The 18,508-nt window shown below is 43.8% G+C and overlaps 1 protein-coding gene across 1 annotated transcript in view; it reads right to left on the bottom strand.

Moving 5' to 3' along the window:
• FCHSD2 (FCH and double SH3 domains 2) overlaps positions 1-18,508 on the bottom strand; it is a gene marked incomplete in the record, with an annotated part of 155,528 nt that overhangs the window by 101,733 nt on the left and 35,287 nt on the right. The window contains 1 exon segment of the mRNA XM_087720970.1: positions 13,023-13,068.

Here is an 18,508-nt window from a genome sequence, read left to right as displayed (position 1 = left end):
AGCCGGGAAGTTCATTTTCCCCCATGCTTTAAGACAGGCATGGATGACCCACTCTGCTCCAAAGGAGAAAAACCCTTTTCCAAAAGAAACCATCATAGATTTCAGATTTAGTTTATTTGTATGCCGCCCTTCTCCGGGAGGGACTCAGGGCGGCGAACAACTCAAAAGGGGGAAAAGGGGATACAAACACAATACACGTAATAAAAATACACAAGAGTCATACGGCCATACAAGTCGAGAGGGGAGGGGAACTCATCAACCCCAGGCCTGCCGGCACAGCCAGGTTTTGATGGCTTTCCGGAAGGCCTGGAGAGAGGTGAGGGTCCGGATCACCGTGGGGAGTTCATTCCAAAGGGCCGGAGCTGCTACAGAGAAGGCCCTCCCCCGGGTGGTAGCCAGGTGGCATTGGCTGGTGGACGGAACCCGGAGGAGGCCGACCCTGTGCGATCTAATGGGTCTTTGGGAGGTAATTGGCAGCAGGCGGTCTCTCATCATCCCGGGTTGATGTCGGTATGGCATGCATTCAGAAACCTGCTTTTATCTGTCAAACTACAGGTGTAGTCCTCGACTTATGACGGTGACGGTTGTAACTTAGTGACTGCTGAAAAATACATCAGCACTGAAAAAAGGGACTTATGACCGTTGCCTGCACTTAAGACCGTTGCAGCATCTCCATGGGGATGATGAACATTGATTGCGTGCTCCAAATTCAGGCACTTGGCGACTGACTCATATTTATGACGGCCGCAGTGCCCCCCCAGGGGGGGGGGAGCAGAGCTTACTGCATTGCACAATCTCCTAAGGACATTGCGTCACCTGGCAAACTTCAACCAACTAACCTCAGACAAACATGACCCCTAGATGGCCCCAAGGGAGTCTGACCACAGGCAAGAGAATACATGCTCTTGCACAGGAACAGGAAGCTCAAGGGCAAGGCCCAAGAGAGGGTATGAATACCTCTCACTCTCCACTCCATGTGGTCAACTGCCCAGGATCTCAAACCCACATGGTCGTGTTCATCATTAAACCATCATTCCAAACAGCCTCCGTGTTTCCAGGGTCTTTCTCCCCACTTGGAACGGAATCAGGTGGATGTTTCTTCCAACAAGGGAAACCATAATAATTTAATTAGGGCCTTAATACTCATCATTAAAATAAACATTGGATGGATGGATGGATGGATGGATGGATGGATGGATGGATGGATAGATAGATAGATAGATAGATAGATAGATAGATAGATAGATAGATAGATAGATAGATAGATAGATAGATAAAAACTCCAGACCGCCTACAGCTATTTAAACTGCAGTGTCTCTGTATGCTGGTTTGTGTGTTCTCCAACACAACTCTCACAACGCTTCTCTGAACGCACTCGCTCTCCCAATGGGGAGCTTACCTAACAAATTCTACATGGAGGGACATTAAACAGTGGGATACCACAAGGTTCTCTCTTAGGCCCAGTCCTCTTCAATAGCGTCATAAGCAACTCAGATGAGGGAATAGAAGGGGACCCTATCAAATTTGCAGATGATACTAAGCTGGCAGGAATAGCCAACACCCCTAGAAGGTAGGCTCAAGATCCAGATGGATCTGGATAGACTTGAACCCTGGGCCCTGTCTAACCAAATGAAATTCAACGTAGAGAAAAGTCAAGTCTTACACTTAGGCAAGAAAAACCAAAACTACCGATATAGATTGGGAGAAACCAGCCTTAATAGCAGCAATTGTGAGAGGGATTTTGGAGTCTTAGTGGACAACCAGCTAAATAGGAGCCAGCCGTGTGCAGCGGCAGCCAAAATAGACGATGCAATCCTAAAATGCATCAACAGAGGGATTCAGTCAAGATCAAGGGAGGTACTAATACCGCTCTGTAAAGCCTTAGTAAGGCCACACCTAGAGTACTGCATCCAGTTTTGGTCACCACACTATAGAAAAAGATGTGGAGACTCTAGAAAGAGTGCAGGGAAGAGCAACCAGGATGATTAGGGGACTGGAGGCTAAAACACACGACGAACGGTTGCAGGAACTGGGCATGGCTGGTCTAGAGACGAGAAGGACCAGGGGAGACAGGAGAGCATCTTCCAATACTTGAGGGGCTGCCCCAGAGAGGAGGGGGTCAAGCTCTTTTCCAAAGCCCCCGAAGGCCAGACAAGGAACAATGGATGGAAACTGACCCAGGAGAGATTCAACCTGGAAATAAGGAGGAATTTTCTGACAGTGAGAACCATCAACCCATGGAACAGAAGTTGCCTTCAGAAGTTGTGGAGGCTTCGTCCCTGGAAGCTTTCAAGAAGAGACTGGACTGGCATCCATCAGAAATGGTGTAGGGTCCCCTGCTTGAGCGGGGGGGGTGGGTGGTGGGTTGGACTAGATGTTCTACAAGGTCCCTTCCAACTCTGTTAAACTGCTATCTGTTAATTTCTGGCAATTTTTGGCAGATTAACTTGCCAACTAAGACTATCTTTTGAACGGCCTAAAGCCAGAAGTCATATTAATTTGCCCCCACCCCACCCCAACCTGTTCCGGGGTTTGTCAAGGGCAATAGGAGAAAAATTCTCAGGCCGGCAGGGCCATTCAGCATACAGATATCCTCTGCTTACTTCTCAACTCTAAAAATGATTTATAAGGAGTTAAACCAGCTGGTGTGACTCATCTGAAATCTACCTTCAGAGTAACTGTGTCTTATCTCCTCTGATAATCAGTCGTTGTTCCAAATTAGGGTATTTTGTAGTCACTCCAGATGCTAATTAAGCTCAACAGTCCACCACCGTGTCCAGAACACACATATTTACACAATTGTTCTGCTTAAACGCACCCTGGAGCCAGGAAACAGTGGCCTGTGCCCTCAAAATGGTCTTTAAAAAATAATAATAATAATGGTGGATGAACTTTAGTTCTAATGGTTGCACATGAAGTTCAATTAAATGGTATAGGGTTTCCTGCCTGAGCAGGGGGTTGGACTAGAAGACCTCCAAGGTCCCTTCCAACTATTCTGTTCTGTTCTATTCTCTATTCCTTTCTTATTCCATTCCATTCCCTATCCTCTCCTCTCCTCTCCTATCCCAGATAGTCTTCGTCGTAAGAACACAACTGAGCCCAAAACTTCCATTGCTAAGCGAGGCAGTGGTTAACCGAATTTTGCCCCGTTTTATGACCTTTCTTGCCACGGTTGTTAAGTGAATAACTGGCGTTGATACAAAGTCAGCAACAGGGTTGTTAAAAGTGAATCTGGCTTCCCCACTGACTTTGCTTGCTAATAGGTCACAAAAAGGGAGCAGGTGACCCAATCGGGACAACCCAATCGTCATAAATATGAATCCTTGCAGCTGGTGTGGTGCCCTTCTGATGCCTTTCCTTGGAGACGTTTCATGACCCAACTAGGTAACATCATCAGCGCCACCAGGCAGTAGGGGTTTTGCTTGCTGTTTATATACAAGTCGCTCCCCCTGTCTGTGTTGGTGGGATTGTCCTTATAAACAATCAAGAGCAACGGGGCCAACACCGACAGAGCAAGACGCATGCACACTTGCCACATAGAGATAATACACAACATCTACATATCTCAAGAGACTTTTCTAATCCTCCTTTCCAAATCGCTGTTGGCAATTTTCATCTAGTTTCCTTGTATTATACATACATACATACATACATACATACATACATACATACATACATACATACATACGTTGTCATCATTGTCCCTCCTTTATTTGACTATATCCTGTATCATAACATTTCCCCCCTAATAATCAAAACTTAACTGTATCTAACTTAATTCTTTTTTATTAACTTTTGTATATAATCCAAAAGGATTTCTAACCTTCCTTTCATGGGTACCTGTTCTGTCCCCCCTTCACGGCTCTTAACAAACGGCAAGACGAATAAACTTAAAAGGAACTTTCTTTATCAGTTCTCAGTTCAAACTGGCTTCGAGCCCAAAAATAACATAAATACAGTCTCTAACGAGATAACAGAATACAAAACAACTCTTACAAGCCCAATGCACTTCTCCAAGTGTAGCCTTGAATCAGGGTTACAAGAAACAGAAAGCACTTATCCAAGTGTATCTTCCATAAATCACGATTGATGATCAAGCAATGTTGTACCAAACAAGGAACGCACGAAGGAACGTTGACTCCTGCGACTAGGGCGTGGCAGCATCCGTCCTTTTATCTCCAAAACCTGCCTCTAACAAGCCCCAGCTGCATAATGAATCTTGTATCCCAAAAAGACTCACAGAAGACATCTGCTGAGTCACAACAGGTACCATTCAATATTCATATCCAATTATTACTTATCACAACACTATACATTGTATACATTATTATCATTATCAATTATTTCTTTAATTATATCTATTATTACTAAATTTCACTAAGTTTAACTAGTTTTAAGTTATATTCGTCCATCGATCAACCTGTATCTTTCCAATAATTAGAAAAGTCTGTTATTAAATATTATGGATGTTTAGCTAGAATAGGACTTAAGGATTCAGTGGTTATTGGAGGATTTTAGTAATATTAAATGAAATGCCAGTATGTGGTTGTGTATTAAATTTCGGTATATTTTATGATAAAGGATCTTTAAATAATTATAGTCAAATATAAATGGAGGTATAAGGGTAACATGTATAAATATTTGAGTTAAAATACTTGACTTAATGTGAATTATGCTTGATGACTGTGGAAGAGATGCACGAAAACCTTTTGTAACCAACTGATACGCTTTCTACAGTATGTAAAGAAGGAAGATTTTATGTATTGTGTTTGTTTTGAAAATAAAAATAAATAAATTAAAAGAGACAATTAAAAAACCCCACAAGTAAACAAAAAGACCCTCTTCTCTCCAGCGATCAACACCCAAAGATTTACACCAAGATTAACACAATCAAGTAAACAATAACGCAAGGAAGGGATTGCCAGCTCAGAGAAACAAATCTCAGTGAAAAGGGGAGTTATGCAAGCTTGATAAATAAATGAATAAATAATAAACGGACAAATAAATAATCAAACAGTAAACAAGAGCCTAATCAAAGAATCACAAAAATTAACCCTCTTATCAACATCAACAAAGCAAGCCACTAGGGTATAAAAAGCACTTAGAGGGAGAGTGTTCAGCCTTGGCTTGACTTCAACTCCCAGAATTCCCCAGCCAGGATGGACAGATTGAGAGCAGGAGTGTCCATCTGAGGCACCTTTAAGACCCGTGGACTTCAACTCCCAGAATTCCCCAGCCAGGATGGACAGATTGAGAGAAGGAGTGTCCATCTGAAGCACCTTTAAGACCCGTGGACTTCAACTCCCAGAATTCCCCAGCCAGGATGGACAGATTGAGAGCAGGAGTGACCATCTGAGGCACCTTTAAGACCCGTGGACTTCAACTCCCAGAATTCCTCATCCAGGATGGACAGATTGAGAGCAGGAGTGTCCATCTGAGGCACCTTTAAGACCCGTGGACTTCAACTCCCAGAATTCCCCAGCCAGCATAGCTATGATGGCTGGGGAATTCTGGGAGTTGAAGTCCACAAGTTGAACACTCTTGTCCTCAATCTTTATACTGTTTTTATATTTTAACATTTTATTGTACGTCGTCCAGATTCCTTCTCTGAGGCGAGCTGTTCAGAAATGTGAAAAATAAATAAATGATGTTTTCCCCTCTGCCGCTAGCAAATATTTGTCAGATTAGCAGTGTTTTTATATCTTGGGATCTGGGCTAGGCGGCTTCGGGAGCTGGCTTGGCCAGGCCTCCTCCTGTTTCCGCTCCTTCCCCTTTCTTCCTTCTCCGGGAGGTTTCTGGGCAGAGCGGCTGGATAGAAGGAGGCCTTTCATCGGCCTGCAGGGAAACAAGCCGGCTACTGTACATCCAGGCCCTTCCAGATGGAATCAGAGTATATGGTGGATTTCATGGAAACTTTCCTCTCTTCTCCTCTTCCCTTTCTCTCCCTTTCCTTTCTTCTCTCCTCTCCCCTTTCCTTTCCCTTCACGTTTTCTCCTTTCCTTTCCTCTCCTCTCTTTCTTTTTGTTCCCTTTCCTTTTTCTCTCCTTTCCCCTTTCCTTTCCTTTCTTCTCCTTTCCTCTGCCCTATCCTGTCCTCTTCCCTTTCTCTTCTCTTCTCTTTCCTTTCCCTTCCTCTCTTCTCTCTTTTCCTTTCCGCTCTTCTCTTCTTTCCTTTTCTCTCATCTCCACTTTCCTTTCCTTTCTTCTGTTCTCTCCTTTCCTCTGTCATATCCTGTCTTCTTCCCTCTTTCTCTTCTCTCCTCTTTCCTTTCCCTTCCTCTCTTCTCTCTTTTCCTTTCCGCTCTTCTGTTCTTTCCTTTCCTCTGCCCTATCCTGTCCTCTTCCCTCTTTCTCTTCTCTCCTCTTTCCTTTCCCTTCCTCTTTTCTCTCTTTTCCTTTCTGCTCTTCTCTTTTCCTTTCTCTCATCTCCACTTTCCTTTCTTCTGTTCTCTCCTTTCCTCTGCCCTATCCTGCCCTCTTCCCTCTTTCTCTCCTCTTTCCTTTCCCTTCCTCTCTTCTCTCTTTTCCTTTCTGCTCTTCTCTTCTTTCCTTTCCTCTCCTCTTTCCTTTCCTGTCCTTTCCTCCTCTCCTCACTGAAAAAAAGTGACTTATGACTGTTTTTCACATCATTGTGACCATTACAGCATCCCCATGGTCAGCTGATCAAAATTCAGACGTCTCCAAAGTGCTTGTTTTCAGGAGGCAACTGGATTTTCTGGGTTTTTTTTCATTTAAAGACATTTCACTTCTCATCCCAGAGGCTTCTTCAGCTCTGACTGGATGGTAGGGAAAGGAAGGACTGATGTTCCTTGCAGACAGCTGGTCATTTGCATCCTTTTAGAGGGTCCTTGAGGCCACTTGGAGTCTACCTGTACCCTCAGGGTCATCTGAATATACAGTAATGGTTCCTGTAATCTGCCATTTTCCCTCTGGAAATCCATTCCTACTCCCACCCCATTCCAAGGGTCTTCACCCCAAATTGTATAGCTAAAAGTCTGTAGAAATTCTCAGTCAACCATAACCTGGACAACTGAGAATCTCTGCAGACAAAATTCAGACACTTGGCAACGAACTCCCAATTTATGACGGTCGTAGTGTCCAGGGATCACCCGATCTCCTTTTGTGACCTTCCCCCAGTCCACGGGGGAAGCCACATCTGCTTAACAAATGGGTTACTAACAACAGCTGCAGTGAATTCCCTTAACAAACGTGTCAAGGAAGGTCGCAAAAACGGGGCAAAACTCACTTAACAACCGTCTCGCTTAGCAACAGAAATGTTGGACTCGGCTGTGGTCGTTATGTCGAGGACTACCTGTATTTCTTTAAAACCTAGTTCCGTTTTCAACACCATGCTAAAAAATTTTTTTTTAATTAAATTTTTTAATTTTTAATTTAAAACAAATACAACATCCTTCTTTACATGCTATAGAAAGTGTATCAGTTGGTTACAAAAAAGACTTTCGTGCATCTCTTCCACAGTCAACAAACATAGTTCATGTTAACTCGAGCATTTTAACTCAAATATTCATACGTCACCATCATCATATATCCGTTTTCATTTGACTATAATTGTTATTAGAAAAATAATAATAATAATAATTTTTGTTTCTTAAACAATACATGCCCACCATGCTAAAAAAAAATTTTTAAACCCCAAACTTTAAATAAAAACGGAACACTCAAAAGTCCAAAACAAGCTAAAAGTCCCTTCAAGTTTATTGCCTCTTCCACATAACAAAATAAGACAATCTTTGCTGGACATCTGGAAAATAATAATAATAATTATTATTATTATTATTATTATTTGATGAATTAATTCCTTCGTAAGGTCAAAGCCCCACTGTCTGACCTTCTTTAGAAGGTCTGGTGAAACAGGATATCCCAAAGCCTTTGTTTCCAGTTTATTTTCCTAAATTACCTCTTCAAAATCATGGTGCATCTTATACTCTGGTGGGTCTTATAGTCCGCAAAATATGGTACCTTTGCTACTGGCTCAGTAGCCATGTGAGCGTGTGCATTCCCTTCGTTCGTATGCGCCACCTCTGTGCCCACGTAGAACCTTCAACGCATGCGCAGCGTCAAAATGACACCCGGCCGGTATGTGGTTATGTGTTAAATTTTGGTATATTTTATGATGAAGGACGCTTAAACAATTATAGTCAAATGAAAATGGAGAGACAATGATGATGGCGACATGTATGAATATCTGAGTTGAAATACTTAAGTTAATATGAATTATGTTTGTTGACTGTGGAAGAGATGCACGAAAGTCTTTTGTAACCCACTGATACACTTTCTATAGCATGTAAAATGTGGATGCTGTATTTGTTTTAAATTAATAATAATAATAATTATTATTATTTGATGAATTAATTCCTTCGTAAGGTCAAAGCCCCACTGCCTGACCTTCTTTAGAAGGTCTGGTGAAACAGGATATCCCAAAACCTTTGTTCCTAGTTTATTTTACTAATGTCCTTCCATTGTGTATACAGCTGAGTGGAAGGCTTTGGGCTCCAATGGGATCCTTTCCAAAATGCCCAATAATTTCGGAATTTTTTTTTAAAGGTGGACAACACACACACGGTCCAGAGCGAGAGAGCAACAAATGTTGGTTTTGGATAGATTACCAGCAGGCATTGTTGTTTTTTAAAGCAATTCAAATTCTCAGTGCATGACTCAGGAGCTTTAAAAAGAGACCTTCGCGTTCCACCGATCTAGAATATTAATCCCTTCGCAATCCTGGTTCAGATCGCACGTAAACGGGAAAAATCCTGGTTCTTTTACCCGTTTTTATCATTTTAAATTCAGAATGAATTCAGAAAGGTCAGCGCCTGAAGAAGGGGGGGTCAAACTGAATTTTTTTTGGGGGGGGGCAGATCAGCATTGCAGTTCTCCTCTGTGGGCCAGCTGGAGGGAGATGGGACGGATGCCTCCTGCAGCCCCCTGCTGGCCAAAATTGGGGAGGGGGCCTGCATGAGGCCCCCTCTGCCCCATTTTCGGCCTTCGTGGCCTACTGCCAGTCAAAAACAGGCCCCGTAGAGGCCCCCACGAGGCCAGTGTTTGGCCAGCAGAGGCACCACAGCCCCCCCCCCCCTTTTATAGTTCCAGGCCAGCGTCACGGGCCAGATTTAAGCACCCTGTGGGCCAGACCCAGGCTGGGGGGGGGGGATGGGCTTGAGTTTGACACAGGCGTGAAATCCACACGTATAAGACGCACCTTTTCCCCACAAAAGAGGGAGAAAAATCTGGGTGCGTCTTATACACTGTATACAGCATTTTTGGCACCCTCTTTGCAAAAATGGATGTGCAGAGGGTTTGGGAGGATTGTAGGGTGCTCCTGGGGGCTGGGGAGGGCACAAACGAGTGAAAAACAGACCATTTTGGGGGGGACAGCCCCCAGGAGCACCCTACAAGACTCCCAATTCCTCTGCATGCCCCCCCCCTTTTTTTGGGAAAAAAAAGCCTGTTTTTGCAGAAAATGGGCTGTTTTTTGCTCGTTTCCCCCCCGCCAGCCCCCAGGAGCACTCTACAAGCCTCCCAAAGCTTTGCATGAGCCCCCCCTTTAAAACAAATGAGGCTTGCAGAGGGTTTGGGAAGCCTGCAGATTGTAAAACCCTTTTTTTTAAAAAAAAAATTACCTCTTCAAAATCATCATGCATCTTATACTCCAGTGGGTCTTATAGTCCGCAAAATACGGTACCTTTGCTACTGGCTCAGTAGCCATGTGAGCGTGTGCGCTCTCTTCGCTCGTATGCGCCACCTGTGTGCCCGCGCAGGACCTTCCACGCATGCGCAGCGTCAAAATGACACCCGGCCAGTATGTGGTTATGTGTTAAATTTTGGTATGTTTTATGATGAAGGACGCTTAAACAATTATAGTGAAATGAAAATGGAGAGATGATGATGATGGTGACATGTATGAATATTTGAGTTGAAATACTTGAGTTAATATGAATTATGTTTGTTGACTGTGGAAGAGATGCACGAAAGTCCTTTTTGTAACCCACTGATACACTGTCTATACCATGTAAAATGTGGATGCTGTATTTGTTTTAAATTAAAAATTAAAATATATATATTAAAAAGAAGACATCGGCCGGGTGGAGGGAGCCTGCTAGTGAGCACGCCTGCAAAGGAATGCGATCAGCGAGGGGTGGGGGGAAGAATTCGTTGTGCCACGCGATTTAGATTAGGGTTTGTAGCTAATATAAATCGTGCATCACAGCTGATCGTCGGAAAAACCGCTTCGCCCAAATGGGTAGCATTTCACACCCCTGGTTTGACCGCCCTAAAGAGGTCTAACAAGAACCCAAATTTATTATCCCTTTGAGTTCAAATCTTGCAAGTGGGTGTGGGCGCAGAGCACGGATAATTCTCTGACTTACAATCACCCATTTAGTGATCGTTCGAATTTACGACAGCACGTTAAAAAAAAGTGATTTACCATCCTTTGTTCACGCTTAACGACCGATGCAGCATCTCTATGGTCACGTGTTTAAAATTCAGGCACTTGGCATGTACGGCCAGTCCTCAACTAACAACAGGTCAGAATTCGGACGCGCGGCAACTGACTCGTATTTATGACAGTCGTAGTGTCCCGGGGTTGCGCAGTCCCATTGTGAACTTCTGTCAAGCAAAGTCAATTTGGGGGGGGGGGGGGGACGCCATATTCACTTAACAACCATGTGACTATCTTAACCACTGCAGTGATTCACTTAACAACTGTGGCAAGGAAGGTGGTAAAATGGGATAAAAGTCACTTAAACCTATCTTGCTTAGCAACAAAAATTTTGGGCTCTTTAGTGGTCGTAAGTCAATGTAGAAAGTTATCACCCACCCACCTGCTCCTAGGAGGAGGAAATATTTTGAGAAATATTAAAAAGGCAGAATATTATATTTCCCTGGATGAGAAATGGAGAAAAACATGCTGCAGGAAAGCAGCCCCCACCTTTTCTTAATATCCCTCAGCGGAGGTCAGCACTTAAGAGATAAAGAGATAGCTAGCTCTATTCATAAGCAAATACCCTCACCCAAGATCCAACAAAGGTAGGATTAGCCCTCAGTCACAATAGGGATTGCCCAAAGCCCCTTCATTGCAGTCCAAACTTCAACCAAACTCAGCTCAGACAAACATGACACCATGGGAGTCTGACAACAACAATAAGAATACATGTTCTTGCGCAGGAACAGGAAACTCAAGGGCAAAGCCCAAGAAAAAGCATAAAATCCCGCCCACTCTCAACTCCACGTGGTCAGCTGCCCAGAACCCATCATTAAACCATCTTTCCAATCAGTCTCCATATTTCCAGTCTCTTTCTCCCAGCTTGGAACTGAACCAGATGGCTATTTCTTCAAGAACTACCTAGAGTCATCCTTCATCAAAATGGACGAACGTGTCCTTCTAAACCAACAGAGTTTGTGATTCCAGCTAACAGGAGAGACCGTGAATGATGGATTAATTTATTTATTTTTTGCAAATCTTGAGCCAGTGTTCAAACAAGCTGATGATCTGTTTGTCAAGGTTTGTGACTTCCAACATTCCCTTTCCATTTTTTTCCCCTCAAAAAAAAAACAAGAACATATTTTTTTTGCGTGCTTAAAACAAAACCGTACATTTCTTCTGCCTTAAGAAAAGAGGGTATATATAAAAAAAAGATTTTGAAAAAAAATTTGACAATTGGCAGACTGTTAGAAAGGAGGCGGAAAACCACAAAAATAACACAATAGATTTGGCAGAAGAATAAGCCTGCCTAGAAAAGCAAATTCTTTATTTCAAAACAATCAAATGCTCTATAGACATACTCTAAGCCAGTGTTTCTCAACCTTGGCCACTTGAAGATGTCCGGACTTCAACTCCCAGAATTCCCCAGCCAGCATTCGCTGGCTGGGGAATTCTGGGAGTTGAAGTCCGGACATCTTCAAGTGGCCAAGGTTGAGAAACACTGCTCTAAGCAGTTAGCAGGAAAACACCCTCATTTTTCTTTCCAAGGGTCTATACCAGCTAAAATTCACTTAAAGAACCGGCATACTGGTATATCATTGAAAGGTAACATTTAGTAAGGCCACACTTGAGGTACTGCATCCAGTTTTCATCACCACAATGTAGAAAAGATGCTGAGCCTCTAGAAAGAGTGCAGAGAAGAGCAACAAAGAGAATTAATTCCTCATGCTGGCTGAGGGATTCTGGGAGTCGAAGTCTACGGGTCAAAAAAAACAGGCCCCTAGTTGGCCACCCTCTGGACTAGATCAATGGTCTCCAAACTTCACAATGTTTAAAACCTGTGGACTACCAGAATTCCCCAGCCAGCATGTCCGGCCAAGGAATTCTGGGAATTGAAGTCCGCAAGTCGTAAAATGGCAATAGTTTCCCATGCTGGCTGAGGGATTCTGGGAGTTGAAGTCCACAAGTCATGAAAGGGCAATAGATCCCCATGCTGGCTGACGGATTCTGGGAGTTGAAGTCCACCAGTCATGAAAGGGCCATAGATCCCCTTGCTGGCTGAGGGATTCTGGGAGTTGAAGTCCACCAGTCATGAAAGGGCCATAGATCCCCTCGCTGGCTGAGGGATTCTGGGAGTTGAAGTCCACCAGTCATGAAAGGGCCATAGATCCCCTTGCTGGCTGAGGGATTCTGGGAGTTGAAGTCCACCAGTCATGAAAGGGCCATAGATCCCCATGCTGGCTGAGGGATTCTGGGAGTTGAAGTCCACCAGTCATGAAAGGGCCATAGATCCCCATGCTGGCTGAGGGATTCTGGGAGTTGAAGTCCACAAGTCATGAAAGGGCCATAGATCCCCATGGTGGCTGAGGGATTCTGGGAGTTGAAGTCCTCCAGGCTTAAAGTTGCCAAGGTTGGAGAACCCTGCTTTAAACAGTGGATGAATGGGTGGCTGTAAGATGAGGATTACCTGCAACAGGCCAATTAAAGAATTTAATGCCAACAGCAAGTTTTTAAAGTCTGCAAGGAAGAGAATGCCAAAAAAAAAACACTTTGACAAACAGCCGCAATATTCTGTTCCTTACCTGCGCATATTCCCTCTCAATCGCTGCTTTCTTCTGGCTGAACGTCCTACAGCAAAGACAAGAGGAAAAAGAAAATATCGTTAGAAATCACGGGGCAAAAGCCGGAAGATCGGAAACACAACAAAGTCCCTCATAAGCCCCCAGTTCGATCACTGCAAATCGGCTCGGATGGACGGACGGAAGTAAGAAACGGACGAAGGAGAAAAACGCAGCTCAATGATTGGTCAGCAGCGGCTTAGCAACCATTGAATCTCCCGTGGATGAATTTGGGAACCCCGCCCCCAAAATGACATTTCCAATCTCCAGTTTTAAGCAGGTGTGTCCAATAGGTAAGAAATTAAATCAATTTTAAATGAATTGGGGAGAGGGAAAACTCAGGTCCAGGGCTGGCTTTTGAAGTTCATCCCCGCAAACTGCCCTATCTTGGAGTTGCCCTAGCATGGATATTTTGTACTGATGGAAGAAAATATTTGTAGCTTAGGGTTGAAATCAGAGGTCCTTAATGCTGAGTTTGGTTGTTTTCCTGCAGGCGTTTCACTCACTCACAAGATTTGTTTTTCTCGCCACGTACATTTATGCGTCTGAACTAGACTTGAGTTGTTTCTGTATCATATAATATATGTGGGTATATGAGCATATGCATATCTATCTATCTACCTACCGACCTACCATCTTTATCATCTCTCCGTCCCTCTCCCTCCCTCCCTCCCTCTCTCTCTCTCTCTCTCTCTCTCTCTCTCTCTCATCTATCTCTCCATATCTCTCTCCATCTCTTTATCTATCTATCTATCTATCTATCTATCTATCTCTTTCTATCTATCTCAACATCCCTATCTCTATCTATCTTTTCTATGTCATTTATCTCTCTATCATCTTTATCATCTCTCTCTCTCTCATCTATCTCTCCATATCTCTCTCCATCTCTTTATCTATCATCATCATCTTTATCATCTGTCTGTCTGTCTATTTCTCTTTCTATCTCAACATCCCTATCTCTATCTTATCTATCTCTCTATCATCTTTATCATCTCTCTCTTTTTCTCACTCGCTCTATCTTTATCATCTCTCTATATCTATCTATCATCATCTTTATCATCTCTTTTTCTCACTATCTTTATCATCTATCTCTCTATATCTATCATCATCATCTTTATCATCTGTCTGTCTATCTATCTGTCTATCTATCTATCTATCTATCTATCTATCTATCTAATCTATCTATCATCTATCTATCTATCTATCTCTTTCTATCTATCTCAACATCCCTATCTCTATCTTATCTCTCTATCATATTTATCATCTCTCTTTTTCTCTCTCTCTCTCTTTATCATCTATCTATCTATATCTATCATCTATCTATCTATCTATCTATCTATCTATCTATCTATCTATCTATCTATCTATCTATCATCTATCTATCTATCATCATCATCATCATCATCTTTATCATCTGTCCGTATCTATCTATCTATCATCTATCTATCTATCTATCTATCTATCTATCTATCTATCTATCTATCTATCTATCTATCTATATCATCTCTCTTTTTCTCTCTCTCTCTATCTTTATCATCTATCTATCTATATCTATCATCTATCTATCTATCTATCTATCTATCTATCTATCTATCTATCTATCTATCTATCTATCTATCTATCTTTTTGCCATGTTTATGTAGTGTATATTGGAAGGGCTGACTCTTTTGAGAGCTGCATGCAATGAAATTTCATTTTAATGTATGCCGATTAGCATATATTCAAAGTGACAATAAAGTTATTCTGAGTCTTCTCTCTATTACCCAACTAGGTAACATCATCAGTGATGGTGGAGAGTGGGGATCAGGGAGGAGGGGGAGAAGGAGGAGGAGGAGAACAACTATGGAGCGGATGCTCTCTGCACTGGGTGGTTGTTTTGAAGAGATTTCATTACCCAAGAACGTAACATCATCACTGCTAGAAGTGAGAGGGGGTATGCAGGGAGGAGGAGGAGGAGGACTGTTCTCTGTTTATATAGGGACAAGGGACCACAAGGAACAACCAATAACACTCCCACAAGCACAAACAGGGCAAGGTACTAATATATAAACAGAGCACAAACCCCACTCCCTCCTAGCGCGGATGATGTTACCTCGTTTGGTAATAAAACGCCTGCAAGAAAATAACACATCTCAGAGTGTACCAAGGACCCTACAGCCCTTCTCCTCCTCCCACTGATGACGTTACCTAGCTTGGGTAATGAAACATCTGCAAGAAAACAGCGAAGCTCGGAGAGCACCAAGGACCCATCGATACCTCGGTTATAGAAAACTGGAGAAACAGTCAACATCCAATGAGGGATTTAGGCTCAAGCAATGCAGGCCCTATTTTAATGCAGGAACAGAAAGAAATATTCCGTGCGCCTTTAGTGGTTACCACTGGAAATCATTACCTACATGTTGGCCAAAGGTGATTTGAGCATTATTGACTCAAGGCAGCGTGGTGTACATTTGTTCATCACACAAGGCATGCGCAACCACACAGAGGGTGTTGCAAAATGATTAGTGCATCCTTCGGGATTTCCCCCTCCCCCCCCCCGTTCTAATATTAAGTCTCTGTTTCCTTCTCTGGGTTACTGAATTTTGTACATAAAGCTTCCTTGATTATACACAAAATTGTCCGCTACAACGTCCTACCTGTCAGCGACTACTTACAACAGCTTCAACCTCAATGATACCTGGGCAAACAATCGATACAAACTCAAGGGAAACCGCTCCAAACTCGATTGCAGAAAATACGACTTCAGCCACAGAGTGGCCGACGCCTGGAATGCTCTCCCTGACTCTGTTGTTATATCCTCAAATCCCCACAACTTTAACCTTAAACTGTCTACCGTGGACCTCACCCCATTCCTGAGAGTGAAGGACTGAAGTGATTCCCTTAACCACCGTGGCAAAAAAAAAAAAAAAAAAAGCTTGCCAAATTTAAATGTGATTCACTTAACAACCGCCATGCTTAACTGTTTTGACCCCCCTCGTCCCACACCAAAACACTCCAAGCCAAAGATACTTTACGGAATTTATTCACAGACACAGACAGGTCCTTGGCAGCAATCCAGCACAGATAAGCCCTGGCAGCAATCCAGCCTGCCAGGCTCACAATACTGTTCTCCAACATTAGTTAATGCGTTGACTTCTGCAAAAGAGATGTGTGCACAAGCAGTCCTTTTATAGTCTGGAGAGGAGCCTAATGACCACCAGCTGAGTGCAATTACCTCCTGTAATTGCGTAATTGTTCCTGACGCCTATTAGCTCTCCGGTGCCGGGCGTCTAGGAACAACTCACTGCTAGCGTCCGGATCACTCTCCCTTGTCTCCTCCCCACTGGTCCAAGGCTCAGGCGCCTCCTGGTGGCCAACCAGCCTCTCTGCGCCCTGCTCAGAGTCGGAACCCTGCCCAGGGTCCTCCACATCCTCCAGAGCCGACTCATAGGGCCCCTCGCTGTCGGGAGTCTGGTGGCAGCTCCAACAGCTCCTGCTGGGCCACAACACTTAACCATGGAAATTCTGGTCCCAACGTGGTCGTAAATCGAGGACTCGCTGTAACTCTTGCTTTTTAACCCCATTGCTCCTTAATGGCAGCCCGGATTAGCGACTGCATTTTCAATCTTTTCATGTGAGAAGACAGACGTGACTTGGGGAGGAGAAGCGACACCAAAGGACATCGGCCTCTGCTTTTTATGCCCTTGTGGGGTTGTTGGTTTTTTTCCTTCCAGCAGCCGTCCTTAGAATACACATTTACAAAGCTGTTTTTTTTAACCCCGGGAGCCCTGTTACGAGAATCAGAACTTTTATTACAGAAACATCAAGAGAAACAAGGTTTAAAGCAAGCAAGATTTCCCAGGAGCGTCTGCTAGGCGAGAGGGGGGGGGAAAAAGGATTGAAGGAGGGGGAAAAAAACATAAAATAACTGATCTAAAACATTTGCCGCTTTTCTTGAGCAACCTTGGCGTTTGTACGATGTCAAGAATTTCGGATCTAAAAGTTTAATTCAAGCAGAGAGCCTCTCTTTCCCCCTTTGTTGTTGCTGTTTTCAAGGGGGGAATGTTTGGCATTATGCATTAACAAAAGCCTTCTGTAAAAACTCATTAAAATCCGAAAAAGGGCCTGCTTGCTCGCATACACACACACGCACCAAACATCTGTTAGACATTACACACATGCATTCATCGCTGCTGTTTTATATGCATGCATTCAAACTTAATATTGGCTGTGAAGGAAAGCTGCGTAGAGAAATGTATTTCCCCTCTGACATTTTCATTTTGTTTTGAAGGGAAGCCGACGCAGTTCTAGGCTGCATCAACAGAGGGATGGAATCAAGATCACGTGAAGGGTTAATACCACTTTATCAGGCCTTGGTGAGGCCGCACTTGGAATACGGCATCCAGTTTTGGTCGCCACGATGTAGAAAAGATGTGGAGACTCTGGAAAGAGTGCAGAGAAGAGCAACGAAGAGGATTAGAGGACTGGAGGCTCAAACATATGAAGAACGGTTGCAGGAATTTTGGATATGTCTGGTTTAATGAAAAGAAGGACCAAGGGAGACATGATAGCAGCCTTCCAATATCTCAGGGGTTGCCACAAAGAAGAGGGAGTCAAACTATTCTCCAAGGCACCTGAGGGTAGAACAAGAAGCAATGGGTGGAAACTAATCAAGGAGAGAAGCAACTTAGAACTGAGGAGAAATTTCCTGACAGTTAGCATAATTAAATTGCCTCCAGAAGTTGTGAATGCCCCAACACTGGGAGTCTTTAAGAAGATGTTAGATAGCCATTTGTCTGAAACAGTATAGGGTTTCCTGCCTAGGCAGGGGGTTGGACTAGAAGACCTCCAAGGGCCCTTCCAACTCTGCTATTGTATTGTATTATAAGGACTAGGGGAAACATGATAGCAGTCTTCCAATATCTCAGGGGTTGCCACAAAGAAGAGGGAGTCAAGCTATTTTCCAAGGCACCTGAGGGCAGAACAAGAAGCAATGGGTGGAAACTAATCAAGGAGAGAAACCACTTAGAACTGAGGAGAAACTTCCTGACATGACAATTAGCCACTGGAACAGCTTGCCACCAGAAGTTGTGGTTGCTCCATCACTGTAGGATTTGAAGAAGGAATTCGACAGCCATTTGTCTGAAAATGGTATAGGGCCGTGATGGCGAGCCTATGCCAGGCGTGCCACGGGTGGCACGAGGAGCCATTTCTGAGGCAAAGCGTTTCCCTGTCAGCTCCAGTGCGCTGGAGGGCAGCTGATTTTCCGCCGTTTTTCACCCTCTGAAGGCTTCAGGAATGGACTTCCCAAACTTCTGGTTTGTGTGTTGGGCCATTTTTCGGCCTCCTAGAAATCCTCTGGAGCCTGGGGAGGGTGAGAAATGGACCCACCGGAAGTTGGGAAACGGGCAGTTTCCGGCCTCTGGAGAGCCTCCAGGGGGGGGGGGGTGAATGAAGCCCCCACAACCTAC

This window comes from Thamnophis sirtalis, unplaced genomic scaffold (genome assembly GCF_051295495.1).
Source record: "Thamnophis sirtalis isolate CommonGarterSnake01/CBP01778 unplaced genomic scaffold, rThaSir2_p1.2 scaffold_8, whole genome shotgun sequence".
In the NCBI taxonomy this organism is placed as follows: domain Eukaryota; kingdom Metazoa; phylum Chordata; class Lepidosauria; order Squamata; family Natricidae; genus Thamnophis; species Thamnophis sirtalis.
The sequence above is the reverse complement of the archived record's forward strand: the minus strand, read 5'-3'. Positions and strand labels throughout refer to the sequence as shown.